At 41.9% G+C, this 20,624-nt stretch overlaps 1 protein-coding gene and 1 pseudogene across 14 annotated transcripts in view; both read right to left on the minus strand.

The window, feature by feature from the left end:
• The window catches only part of MYT1L (myelin transcription factor 1 like), a 403,682-nt gene that overhangs the window by 329,328 nt on the left and 53,730 nt on the right, over positions 1–20,624 (minus strand). The gene's annotated exons all lie outside the window — the stretch shown is intronic.
• LOC311604124 (large ribosomal subunit protein eL15-like) overlaps positions 14,479–20,624 on the minus strand; it is a 53,328-nt pseudogene continuing 47,182 nt past the window's right edge. The window contains exon 2 of the transcript in view: positions 14,479–15,936. The product of the transcript in view is annotated as a large ribosomal subunit protein eL15-like (transcript). The remainder of the gene's footprint in view (positions 15,937–20,624) is intronic.

Genomic DNA, 20,624 nt, shown 5'->3' on the forward strand with positions numbered 1-20,624 from the left:
CCGCAGGTGCACAGAAGGGATGTGAATACAGGCTAGCACAGTTCTCTCTTAGTGACACCCTGTGGAATGGAAGTCTACAGTGGGCTACAAAGAGGACCTAGAACTCATAGCCATTTGGTGCACCAATTCAATGGCATTTTGCCCAATCAAATAGTATCTGGAGGGCTGGAGAGATGGTGTAACGGCTGAGAGTACTGGTTGCTTTCCAAAGGACTTGGGTTTGAGTCCTAGCACCCACATGACTCATAACTGCCTGCAACTCCAGTTCCAGGGTATATAATGCCTTCTTCCAGCTTCTTCAGGCATGCAGGCAGGCAAAACACCCATCCATATTCATAAAAGTGAAATCTTTGATAGAAGAAAATAGTATTTGGATCAAAAGGAGTGACAGTCACTGCTGGGAAATATTCTCATTATGCAGAGGTCTCTGAGCACGTGTTTCCCTTGCATGAAGCCGTGTCAGGGCTGGGGAGTGCGGCAGAGAACACACATTCACAGACAGGCTTGAGGCTCCTGTCTGAGCCTCTGCTTATTTTATGTGATAAAACGTGAACTCAATTTGCTATGAAAATCTCTTTGGTAAGTTTTAAATGGCAACTTGCCCATATATATCAGGTCAAAAAGCTGCATTTGTGGCATGCAGGGACACATCTGTCTCCTTAATGCACACTTGTCTTTCTATCCCTCGCAAATGAGAATTGCGAGGGTAGGAAGCAAAGAGAATATAACTCATGCATGTGGCTGTTTTCTAGGCCATTTCAATTAAAAATAATAGTGTTGAATGGGTTTGTAATTTCACAGTTGTCTTGGCTTTCCTGCTCTGAAGAAATAAAAGGAAGAAGCCCTGCTGAGGGTCTGTAGACCAAGACAGAGAGCCCCTGGACTGAACCCCAAGATTACTATCACAGGGGTGTCACAGGTGATGTGTTTACAGTGAGGCAGACTCTGAAAAGTTTGAATAATTATTTTTAGGTTCACCACATGTGGCTCGGCTGGTCACTATGCTAGGAAGAGATTTCAGATGAAAAGGACCTGAAGAGGTTGGGTAGGTAAAATGTGTGTTGCCACTATATATACACCCCTCAAGTCTCAGCTTTGCATATTCTTACTGTGTGGTCCTTTTTAGGAAGTACTGCATGTAGCAGGCCGGTGGGATGTGCTAGCTGGGTTCTCAGGGCATCTAAGACTCTAAGGTAAGCAAGAAAGCAACAACCGTTACTGACTTGCTCAGAGAATAAATTTAGTCTGTCTTGGAAAGAGAGGTTTATCAGTTACTTTTCATATGGTGGTGACCAAATACCTTTCAAGGAGCATCTTAAGGGAGGAAGCATCTGACATAGTCCATCATGGCAAGAAGGGCATGACGACACAAGTGTGAGGTGGCTGATCACCATTGTGTCTGCAGTCAGGAAGCAGAGAGAGCAGACAGGAAGTGATTAGCTTCCTACAGACAGGCTCTGCCTTATAAAGGTTCCACAACTGTCTGAACACCCCCAGAGGCTGGTGACTGGGTGTCTGTACACATGAACCTGTAGGGGACACTTCACATCCAAAGTACCACACAGATGTTGAGTCTTGTCTTAATGTGACAATGCAGTGATGGTTCAGCTGCATCTTCTTTCTGAGGCTACTTTCTTGGACTGTCTGGCCTCAGGCTCTGGCTCCCTCTATCTGCAGTCCTGACACGCTCTGTAGCTCTTTCTTTAGGCTTCAGCCTTCTCTGTATTTCCTTTATCCCTCTGCCTCTTCCTTGGCCTACTGTCTGCCTATTAATATGTTTGTTAGTATATGCTAACTCTATTTTCTTCCTAGTTAGTTCTAGCAACTTACAGCTCCATCCTGGTTCGTGACACACTGTTTTGGGTTTCCCCATCATTAGGCTTGTCCTCATTGGTACTGTATCTACACTAACTTACTTCTTAGGTCCTCTGGCCAGTTGGGTGCTTTTTATTTTATTTAGCCTTCTGTTGTTCTCTGACTGGCTAGTGTGTCTGCCCTGACCCCCATACCTACATAGGACTCACTGCAGCCCTGGCCATAGACTTAAACCTCAGGTAACTGGTTTGTTTTCATGGTGACATTATACATCAATATCACTCATCCTTTTTATAATGAGCATCCCTCAGTCTCTTACCATCCATTCTTTTAAAAAATCGACTTACTAGCCTGTGGTCACTGTATAAAGCGATGGGTTTCCCCAAAGCAATTTTAGCTACATTCTCCCCTAAGACCATCCCTTACAACTTTCCCACTAGTCTCCTTCCTCCTTCCAAAAATCCCTTTCTGGTTGCATGGTGTGTGTGTGTGTGTGTGTGTGTGTGTGTGTGTGTGTGTGTGTGTGTAGGTTCCACATCTGAGAAAAAACATAATTATTTGTTTTTGTCTTTCACTGTCTGGATTATTTCACTTAACATGATGGTGTACCATTCCATGCATCCTGTTGCAAATGAAATGATTTCATTTTATTTTTATTTTATTTTTTTAATATTTTTTTTTACTTTATTAATTTATTCTTGTTACATCTCAATGGTTATCCCATCCCTTGTATCCTCCCATTCTTCCCTCCCTCCCATTTCCCCCTTATTCCCCTTCCCTATGACCGTTCCTGAGGGGGATTACCTCCCCCTGTATATGTTCATAGGGTATCAAGTCTCTTCTTGGTAACCTGCTGTCCTTCCTCTGAGTGCCACCAGGTCTCCCCCTCCAGGGGACATGGTCAAAGTTGAGGCACCAGAGTATGTGAGAAAGTAATATCCCACTCTCCACTCGAAAAATAATGCCATGGGTCAAATGATTTCATTTTTTTACTTCTTCCCACATATTTACTCCTATACTTACTTCCATATTTACAATGTTAGGCCCTTCTTTTTATCCTATAATTGGGGGATCTGGAATTACAGCAAGCATCATGATGGGTCAGACATTATGAGACAAGCCCTGTGTGACCATGACCATACCTCCCTGCCCCACTGAGCCTGGATACTAGCCACCAAAAACCTGTGGTAAACAGGTGTTCCTACTTGGATGTTAGTTTTCCTGTTAAATCATGATACAGGCAAGTTAACTTAGTCCCAAGAAGTAAAAGGCACTGGGTATTTCTAGGGTAGAGCTACACCAGCTCCTCACTGTGGCATTCAGAGGCACCTGAATGTAACACATGCCAGGTAAGAAGCATTAGCCTGCATACATTCAGAGGGAGAAAGGAGACAGCACCTTGCCACGATGCCACTATTTCTTACTTGATGAACATTTTGTTTTCAGAATTATATTCTTTTATATTATTCATTCTTGCAGTTATATATATATATATATATATATGTGTGTGTGTGTGTGTGTGTGTGTGTATGTATATGTGTATATATGTATGTATATATATATTAGTAGCAGGTAAGATTATTTCAATGTACCCGTCAAGAAGAAACATTAAATAAAAATTTGAAGAAACAGTGTTAAAGAGCTTTAAGGAGTGCCAGCTGCCACTGAAAAATGAGACAAGAATGCAGATGGGAACACCTCCATCATAAACCAGGAAGGTGGGCAGTGCCCCTGTGGTAGTCACTTGAAAGTGTCTGGGGATGCAGTGCTGGGGCAGTGAGGACGGAGTGGGTTTTATCTGTTGTCATCAGTGACTCTATCCTTCCTATAGGAGGATTTGTCAGTCCAAACTACAGCTAAGTGACAAAAAAGTGAGAAGCAGCCTCAACGAGGGCGGTAGCTGAGAGACAGTCAACTAGCTGTTTTACGTATGAGAGCCAGGAGGGGAAGGTACCAACCAGAGATGAGGCGGGGCCATGTGGGCCTGCTCCCTTTCCATGAGCTTGAGCAACCCAACCAGAAGAGCATCTTGAGCTTCCATCGATGGATCTTCTCCTGCTGCTTGGCAAGGGATAGAGTGGGGTTTGGGGAAGGTGACGGTCATCTAGAGTTGGAGACTGAGACAGAGGGAAATCAAGGTATAGTGATGTCTGAGCATAAGGCAGGGACTCTGGTTCCCTTTGACATTTGAAGATGTAATGCAAGCAGTTCTTTTGTGATACCTGAGTTTCACAAGCCAAGGCGAGGAGCTTCAGAGTCTATTCCAGAGCCCCTTAGCAACCCTCACTTAAATGTATTCCTCCCTTCCTACCACGTCCAGGAGATGAAAAGTATATTATAGTACAAAGGACTGATGCAAATCAGTTTCTAGTCAGATAGGTTTATTTAGTAACATATAAATAGTGCCAAGAGGGAAGATCAGGTGTCCCCCAGCCCCATCACCTACAACAGCCTCAGTAGTGCCCCACATTGTCTCATGCTGCTCTGTGAAGCCAAGGGCTGATGTGAGTGTATTTAGACCATTTTCTTCACTGTATTTAATGAAGTACTCAGTATATATGGAATAATGAATAGGTGGATGGATGGGTGGATAAGAAGAGGGAAGGAGAAAGGAAGTGATGACAGGGAGACAGAAAGAATAGTATTTGTAGTCTGTTCTCCAGTTGCTTTAATTTTTAACTACATTTTATTCGTGTGTGTGTGTGTGTGTGTGTGTGTGTACATGTGTATGCATGCGACCGTGTACATGTGAAAGTTGGAGCACAATTTGTGGGAGTTGCTTTTCTCTTAATCCCTGGGATTGAACTCAGATCATCAGGCTTGGTGGCAAGCACCCCTTCCCGTCTCACCAGCCTTTTACCACTTAGAAAAAAAAAAAAGAAAAAAGAATGAACTGTTAAGGGGTCTGATGTGAGTAAAACCTTCCTAATAATGACTATAAAAGTAGACATTAAATTTATCTTCACATCCTTGCAAATCCTTGTCAACCACATAGTTTCTCAAAAATTAGGTCCACTATATATCTCCCAAATGGATGAGCAAGCAAGATGAGCAGGCTACATGGACCACTCTGATCAATAAGTGTCACGAGTAGTTCAGCAGTCATTCATGCTAAGATGGCTCAAGAGCATCCCATGAGATATTACCAAAGGAAACTACACATCCTCATTTTGAATCATGTAAACATTGATAATCAATGTAGAAGACCACATCCTGTGTGAATCTTTCTCTCTCACACTGGAAGAGTAAACTTCCTCTTTGTCCATGCTTGTGGCTGCCATGCATTAAATGGAATGTTCCAGACTTTCTGCGTTATAGAACATGCATTGCAGTGTACAGTTCTACTTTATCATTTCAGTACTAATATCTCCTATGTCCACAGATAGGTGTGCAGAGGCAAAGGCAGTGTGTGGGATGTGATGCCATCTGTGGCTTTAGACAGTCTTGAAGTCTGGGATGTATCCCTTGTGGAAGTGCAGCACAGAAACAGGGTCACTAGGGAGGAAAGCTAGTTTCTAGTATACGGACACATATTTAAATCATAGTATAATATAAAGTATGATCACAGAAGGTTCATTTAAGTCATGAGATCAAAGGAGTGTACCTGTAGAGGTGGTACCTAAATTCTTGCAGTGAGGGAGAGGGGCCTGAGCTCTGTAGGGGAGGGGGGCCTGGGCTCTGTGTGAAGGTGAGCAACTAAAGTAGGCCTAGAGGAGCAGAACTCTCAGGACAAATCCAGCAGAACCAAGGGGAGGAAAAGAAGGGTCCACAGAGAGCCAGTCCAGACAAGAAGCACAAACAGAGAGGCTCCCAAAGTAAGAAGACAAAACAGAAAGGAGAAGCAAGTTGAGGCTGAGGAATTGAAATTGTGTTAAGCAAAAGTTATATTCTATTCCAGTTTTCTGAACATGAGTATTAAGAACCAAGCTTTTGGGAAAGGCTAATCCTATTTAAAAGCCCTAAGAGAGCTCGCTATTCAAAGACATTCCCAGTGAGTTCTTTTGCAAACAGAATGATTCTTCTGTGAAATAAATAATCTTCTATACAAACTTATCTTTGTAAGGCTTAAATCAGACCATGGCATGGCATATCTCTTAATTTGGAATCAAAAACACCTCCTAAATGCACACTTTAACAGAGCTAAAAAAAAATTCTAAAATCTAGCTTTGGACAGCCATCATGTAAACTTACAACCTTCCTTGGGAACCCCGGCAACAAGAAACTTCATTGACCATCAGGTTTATCTCACTTGATCACACAAGATCACTCAGGAAAAGCCTGGTATGACACGGCCCATCTCTCAGGTTGGGTTAGTTTACATGGATACTTGAGACTTGTTTGTAGAATACACAGAAGCCATATAACTTTCTTGGATTTTCTGTATGTTTTGTTTTGGTTCAGGAGGGAGATACAAGTGACCCAGGGAGTCTGAGTTGGATTCTGCACACCCTGTGATTTACTGCAACACACCAAACAGTGATGACTGGTAAATTATGCCTAATGTAGAAAATTTACACATCACAAAAGCTATCCATTCAAATGGCAAGCCTTGCCAGCACAGTTTCTCTCTAGCAAAGCTCACACAAGGGTAAAGCAACCCACAAATAAGAAGATGCCAGCTTTTGAATGGCTGAATTTCAGATATACCTAAAAGGTGATTAAATGCAAACTCCATTACAATCAGCCACACAGTCTAGGTGTGGTCATTTTGAGTAAGTTTTTGTTTCAGGGAGGTGTACTAAGGGTGCATGTGGAAAATGTTCAAACTTGTCAAAAGACGTTATGATAATGACCACTGGATGTAGTAGCATATGCATCAAGTCCCTGCATGATCCTACCAGGAGAAGAGAGGGTGAGATAGAATCACCAGAAGTTTGTGGCTTAGTCTACCTGGTATGTGCAGCAGTGAACAAGACAGATCCTGTGTCAAACCAGGTAGAAGGTGACAAGTGTCAATGAAGGTTCTTATTCAACTAGTGTGCACACACATTCCTTACTACATACCTATCTACACACACACACACACACACACACACACACACACACACACACACAGAGAGAGAGAGAGAGAGAGAGACAGAGACAGAGAGAGACAGAGAGACAGAGACAGAAAGACAGACAGACAGACAGACAGACAGAGACACAGAGAGACAGAGACAGAAAGACAGAGAGACAGAGAGACAGACAGAGACAGAGAGGGAGAGACAAACGGGGGAGGTCGGGGAAGAGGAACAGTGACAGACATAGAGACAGAGAGAGACACAGGGAAACGAAGACAGACAGGCATAAAGACACAGAGAAACAGAGACAGACAGACACATAGACACAGAGACTTGTGCAAGCCTACACACACACACACACACACACACACACACACACACAATAATTTGGGAAATTGCAGTCTGTCTCTGCTGTAAAGGGACTTCCTAAAGACTAACCAGTATTCTGGCTTGTGTGTCCCTCTGAAAAAGTAAATAATGAACTTTTGAGAGCTTCTTGGTGTGTAGACGTACAAGAAAGCAGAACTAGAAAGCTTCCTTCCCCAGTGATTTACTGAGCACAAAATCCCTCCCCTCCAATCTCCTTTTTGTTCTCACAACACTGTGCAGTGGGCAGAACAGATCCCACTCCCACATCCTTCGTGAGGGAGTGGATGTAAGGGGAAAAGCAGCCTTGATGGAGAGCAGGTGTGAGTGTGTGTGTGTGTGAGTGTGAGTGTGAGAGAGAGAGAGAGAGAGAGAGAGACAGAGAGAGAGAGACAGAGAGAGAGAGAGACAGAGAGAGAGAGAGACAGAGAGAGAGACAGAGACAGAGACACAGAGAGAGACAGACAGAGACAGAGACAGATAGAGACATAGAAAGACAGAGAGAGACAAAGAGACAGAGACAGTCAGAGAGACAGAGACATACAGACACAGAGAGACAGAGAGAAGAATTGCTAACAGGAACCCATATTTCTCAGACCACAACTCCAGCCCCAGGGCCAGCTTACCAGAGACAGGATCGCCAAAATGGAGCTTGACATCAGAAACCCAGCACAACCCACAAAGACAACGTGTTTGGCAAGCCTGTACAGCCACCAAATGGACATTTCCTGGGACTTAACTATGGCCTACAGCCCAGGATCTCCAGAAAACAGAACTCAGAGTTCTGAAATGCTTTCTTCAGGCAACCAGGTTACCTGCGGGAGTTGAGATGCACCCTCCGGCAGTGCTACTCTGAAATTCTTGTAAGGAGAGAGATGAGAAATTAAAGAAAACACCTTTGCCTTTAGAAGCTGTGTGCAAAATTTCATCTGACTATTCAATATGGAAAGTGGTGATAAGAATGGCTATTGGGGCCAAGGCCTTCAGTGGGCCACAGAGTCCATGGCAGAAGATGCATTTGAGGCACAGGCTTAACCTGCTACTGAGTCTTGTGAGTCCTGAAGTGTGACAGTCTTGACCTATGCACTTACTTGTTCTGACATCTTTGAGAATTCTATGTCCCTGGAACCTTGTGCTGCTTCTTCAGAAGAAAATACTAGAGATCAATTGATTCAACAGTAGCCCAGTGATTACAGCCATCAATACTATTACTTTTAATAAACCTTTAAATATATTTGTTCTGTTTTATATTCATGTACCTGTATGTTTGTGTATGCAATATATGTGTGTGTGTGTGTGTGTGTGTGTGTGTGTGTGTGTGTGTGTGTGTGTGTGTGTGTGTGTGCCCATGGAGTCCAGAAGAGGGCACTGGGGTCCTAGAACTAGAATTAAGGACAGTCGTGAGTCACCTGATGTGGGTGCTGGGAACTGAGCCTGGTCCTTTGCAGTAGCATTGAGTATACTTAACCACTGAGTCAGCTCTCCAGCACTTGTTCTTATATATCTTGAGTCTAATTGTAAAGCTAACTGCGAGGGTGATGCCAGGACAACATTGGGCTCTCCTGCATGGAAGGTACTCTTCCATGAGTGAGATGTCGTCAACTTGAGGCAGTAGACATTCTCCTGGTTGTCGGATCTTATGAAGCACTTTGGCTTCTGTGTGCCTCAGTTTCCCCATTACAGGGTTTAGTGAGCCTTATTTAAAGGGATAATACTTTTTTTTTTAATCCCAAGGTCTGGAACACAATGCGGCTCCAGACCCAAGTTTCATCTGTTGTGACTGGTGTGTCATCCGGAAGCTGTCCCAAGTGATCTAATGCATCAGGTAAATCTCCAAGACGTAGTTGTCTTCAGTTGATTTCCCGTAGACACTTGAAACCAGATGTGCTCATAGCAGTAGTGACTGTGAAGGAGCCAAGGGCTCATCCTTCATGCAGCTTCAGCCCATCAAAGGGGAGCAGGAAAGGGTACCAGGATGGAGACCCCACTCTGTCTACTGGGAATCCAAAAATGAATTTAGGAGCAGTAATTAAACCAGTTCCCATTTGAGGTTAGGATTTTCAAAAGGTTTTATGGAGAATGCTATTTCCTGAAATTATGACTCTTTAGAATATAATAGATCCTCAGAACTCAGGCTGGGTCCATGTTTTATTTTCCAACTTTTTGCACCCTGTGTACATATGAATGCCTGCTGTGCCATGTTCCTCAATACCCTATCACCCCAAAGGATCACTGTTGGAAAGCAAGGCCAAGGACACCGCAGCTCATTTGCCATGTCACAGAAATGGGCATTTACCTGGCTGGGTGTGCTCATGGCCTCTACCCTTCTCCGTGCAGAGTGTATTAACTATTCACTCTGTGGTGCTTCTCTATAGCATCTCAGAATGGGGAGCTCAGGAGACACTGCAGTGTTTCCAAAAGGCAAGAGCTTTGTTTCCAGAATGGGAGCATTGATTATCATCTCTGTAGCTGTCCCCAAACCCTCAGGTCACAGGCTGTAGCTGTGAGTTAAAAAGCTGCAAGAGGGACCAGACAGTATAAACTTGAAAATAGTTGCTTGCTATCTGCTGCTTAAAAATAAAAGCTTATGACTCCAGTTTTCAGTCATTCCCCTGAAAACAGGTCAAAAGAGGCTAAATTTTTCAGAAGACTGCACAATAGAAGATGGGGAAACAGTCTAGAACAATAAGAAGGTTTCTTCAACAGCATGAAGGCTGTGTGTGTGTGTGTGTGTGTGTGTGTTGTTTAGATAACAGGAACAACTGGTTATGGCCAGGAGCTGCTGTCAGGTAGCTAAAGCTGTACTAGAGGCAAAGACATAACGTGTCCACAGTGACAGATGAGGGAAGCTGGCATGTAGAGGTACAGCGCAATTGATGATATTCACATGCATTTACATGTGTGAGTGGGCAAGTGCCAACAGAATCCTGCTAAATGTCCAAATAGACACATGCACATGTGAGACTGTACGTGGGGCCCTGCACATGTACATATGGTCAGCCCCCTACCACTATAAGAGTCTTAAACTTGGCCTTGATTCAGCTGGGCAGCTTACTAAACTCAGGCTGTACTCCCTCCCCCTTTCCACTGTGCAACTTGAGGGAGGGCCAATAATTTGCTTTTCTTTTTTATCTATTTATTTTTATTTTTTACATATACATTTATATTATTGCACATATGTACAATAGATTACCTATAACAAGAAGAACCATGACGCAATCAGAAATAATATAAATGTTACATTCTTAGTGTTTTGGCTATTTGTATCTGACATCCTTGAAGGAAACGTCTTTCCTATCTTGGTGCTTCTAAATTTCTGAATGTAAATCAATCTCCAACACATATTGTCATTATCAACTTAAAACGCCTATCTAGACCTAAAAACATCTTAACCTCTAAACAAATTTGCTTCTCAAGTAGGCTCCTGAATGTCACTCTTTACTGATGACAGGACCCCATTGAGAAAAGTACATAAAGGAAGTAGCAAGCTATTACTGTAACTAAACTCATATCCCTCAAGTGTTCTAAACAGTAAGGTTTTTTTTTATATGGAAGGCAGCCCATGCATTTGGTCTTTTCACATTGAATTTAGTGTTTGTATTTGCAGCATCTGTAACTTCTATGCCCACCTATCTGGGTATGGCATAGGATCTTTGCTTTCTCCTACGTCTACCACTTTGGAAGGTGACCATGAAGTACCTGTAAGTGATGTATCAGACACGTACTATTATACCACAGAAGAGAAAGAAATAGTAATCAGCCAATGTCTGGAGATTGTGAAAAATACAATCTTCTGAAAAGTTGGACCGAGGAGTTTTGGTGATCATTGAAACAACTTATGGCTTTAAGAAAAAGTTTTAAAAATATAATAAAATTTTATGAAAAAAATGTCATTTGGGCCAGTGAGCTAGTTCAGTAGGTCAAGGCACCTGCTGCGAAACCTGGGGCCCTAAGTTCCATTCTCAGGACCCACATGATGGGTCATGTTGTCCTGTGACCTCCACACATGCTGTGGCACACACACACACACACACACACACACACACACACACAGACACTCACAAATGGATAGTAAATAAACAAATGAATAAATAATAAATAAATAAACACAAAAATTATAAGAAACATATCTTACTTTTTTACATTCAAGGCCACAATGAAAAATCCCCAAATGTTTTAACAAAGGCTTTCCTTTTTCAAAATAGAGAATCCATCTCTTCCTGCAAAAATCACCTTGTGACAACAGACTCACTAAGTCAGGAAGACAACCTGGCTGTTGTCCTATCCCAGATCCGTTGCTGCCTCTGTTATCTCACTCTGTGCTAGGACTCAAAAAACGCCACCTCCTGAACACAGGGTCAACTTTCCTTTCTGTAAATACACTAATGAGAAAAATAAATAAAATTGTCAAAAACCAGAAAAGGAGTAAGTCCTGCATAGAAGTATGAGTTAGAAATTAGAAGCCATTTAGCTTAAGGCCAGTAAGTTTTAAAATACATAATATCATTACCTGATGGTTCATTCTAAAATATGTTTAAGAGGCTAAAAAAATAGGAAGACACACATTCAGGTTGTGTGTATCATGTGACAACTGGGCAGGTAGAGAGGAGTGGGGTACACACACTGGAATGTCACTGGTTTATACATGGGGACACTACCGTGATAGGTGGCTGGAAAACCCTGAGGACAGTGTGTAAAAGGAAATAAGCCAGCTACGGAGAATAAAACACTTCTGGATCTCTCATTTGGAAGCTCAGTAAGGCCAATCCACAGAAACAGGAAGTAGAGCAGTGTTTGCGAGGTGCTGGGTCAAGGGTCTGAGATGGAGAGTTGTCACTTAGGACACAGGATTCCAGTAAGAGACCAGAGTATGGAGACAATGTTAAAGATGCTGTAGTATACCTTTGACATTTGCTAAGGTAATGATTTTGCAGTGCCCACCTGTATGAAACTATAACACTGACCACTCTAAGTCCACACAATTCCCATTTGTAGTTATTTCTGAACAGAACTGAGGAAAAAAGAGGACACAGGTTTCTTATTAAAGGGAAGATTGTGACTTAGAAATCTCCATATCTCTAGGATCAGTGAGACCACTTGGAAAATAGCAAATGTGGCCAGTGTTGTGCCTCTCTGATGCTGTGTTAATGATGCTAATTTGTAAGGATGGGACGTCCTTGAAGGATGGGCTTGATTCCGTTATGATCTCATTGGTTTGATGCACACAGTCATGCTCTTCGTATTGACTGAGCCATCAATGTCTTCCAAAAAAAAAAAAGACATTAGCAACTCTGGTTGGGGTGCCATGACTTTACCTATGTGGACAGCCTAACTTCATCTGTGTGGAAATGTCTGGGACAGTCACTCTGTCACATGACTTCTTACTGAGTTCTCCCCAGGGAGTCTCTGGTGACAGAGCAGAAGACTCTCCATGACTAAGACAGTGTCCTTGGCTCCATGGTTTTCCTCAATATGGTTTCCTTTCCTAGTGTTTCCAAATTTGCTGGGTGGGAAAACATGGGGAACGCATGAGAAAGAATGAGATTTGTGGGTGGTCTTTTTTTGTAGTTGGACCTTTCTTAACTAAGTGATACATGAAATGCCCGTCTTATTCCCTCTTGGCCTCCATGACTTCATCCTTGAAATGGGCAATCTTTGTGAAAAATCAGGAAACACCTAAATGTTCAATGTATACTCAGCTCCAAGATTACTGCTGTGTCTCAAATGGGGGTAGGAGAGTTTGGACCATGGAGAGTCTAATCAGAACTTGAAACTGTGGTTATGGTTTCTCACAACCTCCAAGCTTGAGTCATTCCTGCTTCCAATTTCAAGCAGCCAAGGACACATGCTTTCCCTTGAACTCTAGGCAAGCCTCTCTGATACAGCAACATGTTCTGAAGGGTCTGTCTACCTTACACACCTTTTTTTTTTTTTTTTATCACACTGAAGCTACTATCTGGCAGAGTTAATTTCATTACCTCTTGAACAGATGGATTTCTTTAAACTTTCCCAAACAAGTGTTTCTCAGGTTCCTTTCTCTTTCATCTCTTATTTATAGTAGCATAGTGCTCCCCTGTCTACACAGAACACTGCTGAGTCTTCAGGGTCTTACAGGGAGATACTTCTAGGCTGAGTTTGGCTCCTAGAAGAAGAGTGGCTATTTGCTTTCTTCTTTCATTTTCATAAACCCTGGGAAAACTTTTCAACATTTCTCTTATGAGATTATACAAAAACTTCAAATATGTTCCCCTTGGGTGCTCTTCCTTGCTGTTGGATTTAAATGTTCTTTTCTGAAATTTCAGCTTAGCACACACAAAGCTAACTTCACTGCATGGACCCTTTTCTGTGGGCCACTCAGATACCCTGAATTCCTCCCTCCCGTGTCAGCCTCACATCAGCCTCATCAGTCCCTCAGCCTGTCCTTGGCTGGTGCGTGTGTGTGTGTGTGTGTGTGTGTGTGTGTGCGCGCGCGTGCACACATGAGTGTGTTTCCAAATCATATTTATAAAACAATCTCTAGTCTTTTCTTCTGACAACTTCTTTTGTTGTTCTTGGAAACATCAAAGCAAAGCAGAAGACTGCATTGCTGTTGCACTTACACACATACATCCTTTGATATTTTTGCTCATTTGCATCATGAATCTGATTACAGTCTTTTAGACAAATAGGAAATGAAGAAGGCCTATTATGAATTAGGGACATAACTATATCATCTCCTAATGTTAAATAGAAACAGAATCATTGGGATGGAACTAAGAGGATGATTATCCAGGCCCCCGGGAGAGGGCTATCCATTAATCCTCCATCTCCAGTAGGTATGAAATAAAATTATCTTCTATCTCCAAGTCCCCAAAACTTGTATCACTGCAGAGTTGGCTGAGGAGGGTTTAGATTTGGCCAATTAGATGAACAGCAGAATTTGATATGTTACATATCCATGCCGGAAGTCAACCAGAAGTAAGCAAGACATTGCAGATGGTGAAACTTCCAGAGCTCAGCAAGTTAGTAAGTTTATGATGATCTTTTCAACTATTAAAGTTTGTAACAAGTGGCTTGCTGGCTATGTCCTTCTGGTGAGAGAAGACAAACCCACCTCAGGGCATTTATGCTACAATATGTAATGTTCTAGAACTAGTCAGAGCTGAGACTATATTCTGTTCTTAAAAGAATATAGATTAATTTTTCAACCCACAGGGAAACAAATCAGTGAAATAAGATAAAGCTTGAATATGTCATGAGTCCATATTATGTTCTTTTGAGTAAAAATATAGCATGAAAAAATCTGGATTGTCTCAAAGCAAAGTAATGGGAATTCTACCATCTGCTCATGGGACTAGGTCTTCCCTCAACTAGAGTTCCACTGGGCTGGGAGTCTATGTAGGTTGTGTTTTCCCTGAGTCATAACACCTAGGATGTGTCTTCTCTAGAGGAAGCCCTAAATCAGCTTTGGAAGAAAAGAATAAATGGATGGATGGATGGATGAATTAGTGAAAGACTGACTGACTGACCAAATTGAATGAATGAGTCAAAGGTAACGATGTTTCCTCATCTCTCAACTTCTGGAAATTTTCAGATTTTCCAAATATTTTCACTCCCAATTATGGAAGCCATAACAAGTGTTGGCCAGACCATCTTTGTTGCCCCGTTGAAGCTTTATATCAACTAAAACCAAATAAATTTTGCCCTAAAAATACTTACATTTCATTTATGTTTTTAATTGGCTTATTAGTTTTGGGTTCCATTTTGGCATTTTCATGCACCCTTTGTTCTTACTTTTCCCTCTCCCATATATCCCCTTCACTTCTTGCCCCGCCCCAGCCTGGCTTCCTTGTTAATATACTACAACCCTCTTTGTTTTTCTCAATATCTTTTTCCCTCTGATGGGCCCCTTTTAGTTTCAAGCCCTATACCACACACGTGCACGCACGCACGCACATACACACACACACACACACAAAGCGCACTTATACACTTACGAATACACGTATATGCACATTCAAATTTAAAATCTACATATGAGGGAAAACATTTGTCACTGAGTTTGTTTTTCCGCTGGACATGATGATATCCAGTTCTCCCTCTCTTTCTTTCTTTCTTTCTTTCTTTCTTTCTTTCTTTCTTTCTTTCTTTTTCTTTCTTTCTAACCTAAATTGTTTATTGGGCATGAATTTTACAAATATTGCGTGTATTAGCAGTAACAGTGGAGCTGGAGAGTATTACTATTATAATTTTTCCAGGCTGCACTGCAAGAGCCACCAATAGTGTGGTGGAACTTGCGGCCCTTTCCAAGGCCATGGCTCTTGTGGCCAGCAGATGTCAGCCCATACATCTCTCCGTGTTTGTGAACTGGTTTGGTGATCCACTGGGTGTCAGGATTTCTTCTGATAGCTTTATGGAATGGATCAATGAGGACAACCTCAAACAACTTATATGTGGAATTTTTGCCAACTCTGTAAGAACTCAGGACTGGCAAAGCGCCACAGTAGTGCCCAGCTCTCCAGTTCTAGCTGTTTAACACTATGGTGGGCAGACTTGCCCTAAGGTACTGGGAATTTGCAATGACCACAGTGGACATGAATCCTGTAAATGACATAACCTTGCTTTGTCTTGCATCCCTGCCTTTGCACTTTATCAGGCTGTGTGAATCAGGCAGCCCTGTGCATTTCAGAGAGCTGGCAGTATTGCCAGCAGTGACACTCGGAAGAAAGAACATCATGTCGGACTGCTTCTTCCTCCATAGCTCCTGGATGTATTTCTATGTCCCCACCTTGGCTTGCTTGATGTCTACTGCCAGAAGAAAGGAAGAAGCCTTTCCCAATCTTCAGTTCTATACATTCTCTTACAACCATCATTTCATTTTTCTCTTTGTTGCTACATAAAATACCATCATACATGCACCACTTTATTTATTTATTTATTTATTTATTTATTTATTTATTTATATATTTGCTGGTGGATATCTATGCTGCCACATTTCCTGGGTATTTTGAATAGTACAACAAAAACATGAATGACCCTATATTTCTTTGTCATGCTGATTTGGGCATCTATCTAGCAGTGGTATAGCTGGGTCTTACTCTACTTCTACTTTCAGTGTTCTGAGGAACCTCCATTCTGATTTCCATGGATTAGTTCACATTCCCAACTCCCAGCAATTATGAGAGGTCCTTTCCCACATCCTCATTAGCGTTGTCTTCATTTTCTTTTTGTTATGCCGACTAGGATGAGATGGAATCTCAAAGTATTTTTACTTTTAATTTTCCAATGGCTAAGGATATTGGGCAATTTCCAGAGTTTTCTGGCCATTATTGTTTCTTATTTTGAAAACTTTCTATCTGGTTTATTAGTCCATTTGTTGATTAGAAGATTTGGGAGAGGAGTTCTGTGTTGTTTGATTTTTAAGGTGTTTGACATACTCCCCTATATGATACATAATTAGCAAAGATTCTCCCCTATAGGTAATCTCTTCATTCTGGTGATATTATTTTCTTTGTTTTGCATAAATTTTTAAATTCATATAATATCATTTATCAATTCTTGGGATATCCTGTGCTTTTAAAGTCAGTTTTCAGAGATTCCTCATTTGTTCTCGTATCTCAACTAATTTCCCTGTTTTTCTGTAGTGGTATCAAAGTGTTGAATCTTATTTCAAAATCTCTCATGCGTTTTGAATTGGTTATCATGGGGTATGGTCTAGATTTAATTTCTTTCTCCTACATGTAGATATTTACTTTTCCCAATACCAGTAGTTGAAGAGTCTGTCCATTTTCAAATGTGTGTTCTTGACATTGTTTTCAGAAATCAGGTGGCTGTGGCTGTGTGGGTTTATTATGGGGTCATCAGTTGGTCTAAGTTTCTGTTACTGCGGCAATCCCACATTGACCTTGTAATTATGGCTCTGTATTAGTACCTCCAGCATTGTTGTAGGGTTTAGGATTGTGTTGGCTATTTGGGGTCTTTGGTTCTTCTTTTATGAAGTTTAGGATTGTCTTTTCTGGCTATGTAAACAATGTTATTGGAATTTTGCATTGAATCTGTAGCTCACTTTAAGTAATGAAGCCATTTTTACACTTAATTTTGCCACTTCATAAGCATGGGAGGTAAAGACACTTTCTTACAGCCTATTTTTTCCTTTAGTATGGGCAGAATTCTTGTTCATTTCAGTATACCAGAAAAAAAACTTAAGGCTCTACCAGGGTAAGATACAAACATTGTAAGTAGTTTAAAAAATCCAGTTCTGTAATGAAGGGATAGAGAGAGAGTAACTCAAAGTAAACAAATAAAACAACTTCCATAAAGTAAGCATGAAAAAATGCACATTTTTCGAATGTAAAGCACATAGAAACTACTAGTTTTTAGATGAGAGTCGTCATTATTTTTAGATATACATTTTAGAGAAGGCACATTTATTTATTTATTTATTTATTTATTTATTTATTTATCTGCATGGCCAAATTTACCTTCTTCGAAAAAACTGTTTTACTTTTGTTTATGTACACATATATGTTCCAGTGGGAATTTACATGAAGATAGCGATTGTTGGATTCCCTAGAACTGGAGTTAGAAGTAATTGCCATATGCCTGATGTAGGTTCTGAGAACTGAACCTAGGTCATCTAAAAGAGAGGTGGGCACCCTTAACCACTGAGCCATCTCTTCAGCATAAACCCCCTTTTGTGTGGCCATCACTGTCCTTGAGCAATCTTCTCTCGGAATTTCAGAACACTGCAGGTTTACACTAAGGCAGCTGAGATGGAGTTTCGAGGTGAAGCTCTTGGAACACCCTTCTCTCTCAGCTCCAGCCTTCAGGATGCATGCTGTTTAGTATCCCGGAGAAAAGGACCACGTGCCCAACAAAGCCAGCGGAAGACATGCTGCTAGATGGCCCCCTGAACAAGGGTAGAAGCAGAGAGAACAGGAAACCCATTTCATGCTGACAGGAGCAAAGTTCTTGAGTTAGATCAGCTGGCAGCGCGCTGGGCTCTGAGGCACAGTGGTCAATACCCACCCTTGACACCAGTCATGTCAACTAACCCAGCCCAGTGTCCAGGGTCCTACTCTCTTCCTTGGCTTACGTGATACTTGGCATCACCTCAGCTGTCTTGCTCACAGGAGATGGTTCAGAGCTCTTGGCTGCTGCTGGCACCCAGGAGTGAAGGCACTGAGGGTTGGACGTGTGCACGTGTTCTCTGTGTCTAGGCGGGTGCCGCCACTGTGTGTACCCAGTGAGATTCTGTCCTTGAGAGATTCCATGAAGTGAGTCTTGCTATATGTGATTTTCTCTTGAAAGACTTGGGCTTAGCAGAGTTAATTTGTGGACAAAGGTCCTGTGGAGAAGGGCTAGCATCTGAACTCAGACTCAAATGGGCCGTGGGTTTGACTAAGAAGCCTACTTTCATCCAGTACTGAATGTGGACAATTACTGGAATTCACCACTTGCTCGTTCTGTGCTGCTGGACCTCAACATGATTGTAGGAATGATTACACGCTCCTGGGACCAAACGTCTCTGCTTTCTTTGGAGTCCCATTTTGCTCAGAGCCCTGAACTGCTTTTTCAGAAATAAATGTCTTTTCATTTATTCTTATTTATTATATCTAGGTAGTGCCCCCATGATATCAGTGGAAACATCTTATTCCAAAACCCCACATTGACATCTGAGTGCACAAGATCTGTGTGCTATAAGTCACTTACTACTGTAATGAAAGTTGCAATGCTGAGGTCAACTTTAAACAATCTCATAATCCAACTCTGTCTCAGCAAAAGCCAGCACTGACACGCTGATTCTCTCATGGCTGGCCTCAATGGGCTCCATTCTGATTCTATAACTATGATCTTAGACCCTGAGGCCATGGTGATATCCTCTGGCGTGGAGCACTCATTTGTATGAGCATTAATACTGCACCTGGCCTGCTGAGTGACAGTGAGGGTGATGTAGTGGAGGGAGCTGGACCTTGAATGCCACTGGAAGGTCATTGTGTAAGCTGTGATCTGGTTAGTGACTCGTGGCACTACAACTGTCTGGCACAGTTTGGTTGCTCAAAGGCTGGGTGGGCAATCACAGAGCAACAAGGTTGAGGGATCTCAATCAATTAGCAACTCATAAGACAAAGCAAGCAAAACAGTTCTGCAAGATAGCAGGACAAGTGTCACAGAGGGCACAAAGACTAAAAGTAAATATGAAAAAAAAAACAGGAAAATAAAGTCATGAAACCTGGAACATAGTCAGACCTGAGCACATTATGCTGTTGTTTCCCTCCATAAAACGCTGTGCAATTGCGTTTCAGGAGTTTTGTTTGGTTGTCTTCTATTTTGTGTTTAAGAACAATGTCATCTACTTTCCAACATTGCCATCAGAACTAAATGAAATTCTCTAAGTGATGTACTTAGCTCAGTGCACAGCACAACGAAGCTAATGAATGGCAGTATACACTGTTGTCCTTGAGCTCAAGGTGAGGCATTTGGTGGTGTCCTAAAAGAACAGAGGAGGAGCCAGGCAACAGTAACCAAAGCCTTCAGTGAGGCCACCTTGTGTTGTACTGCCCAGGTGATCTGAGTGCCCGTGAGTGGAAAGCTCCCTGCTGAGGGAACTGTATTCTTACTCTGGGTAGCCACAAGCAGATCCTTCAGCATCCAGAACATGGCCCTCCATAGCAAATGCTCATGGTATAGATCTGTCTACCACAGCATTAAGACAACTTGGAATTTAGTCATACAGAAACACAAAAGAGCTTTCTGAGACCTATGGAAAGTAATTGGTGTCTTTAGCCATCCACAAAGATGTTGGAAAGGATAAGACCGGTGCAGGAGATAGTGGGATCTGAAACCTAAATTAGACATGGAAATGCTGAAGGGTAGAAGACCTTAAGTTAGTTGTGGTATGCTCACGGTCCCTAGGGTAACTGGTGGGTGAACCTCAGTTGTGGGTTTGCTGGTGCCACCACTAGCTGTATGCATGTATGTTAGCCCTCAACAGCCTTATCATGAACCCCTCTTACAATACCCCAGTGTTCTAAATAGTCTAGTAATTTTATGAATGTTGTTTCATCTAATCTTTGTCAACTTGGGAGACACACACACACACAGATGTGTGTGCATGGTTTTGTGTAAAAGCATAGATAATGCAACAAGTTCCGAAGTACAGAAATCTATTCCCTGTACATTCTCACGAAGAGTCAGTGACGTTTAGAGTTGGCAAGGCTCACAGTACCAGCCATGGATTTTAGAGAAGAACCTAAATTCTTAAACTAGTATAATTCTTAACCACTATAGATACTTACCCTTTTACCCAGAGATAAATATATCCCTAACACCTCACCAAATAAAAGACTTTTTGCAGCAGAGAGAGACCATCACAGAAAATCATATCTGGTCATAATCAGAGAATAACTGAACTTGGTGTCCCCAGCTCCTTACACATCTATAACACAACCTCTATACCTAAGA

This window comes from Acomys minous (genome assembly GCF_964271855.1).
Source record: "Acomys minous genome assembly, chromosome: 8".
NCBI lineage: Eukaryota > Metazoa > Chordata > Mammalia > Rodentia > Muridae > Acomys > Acomys minous.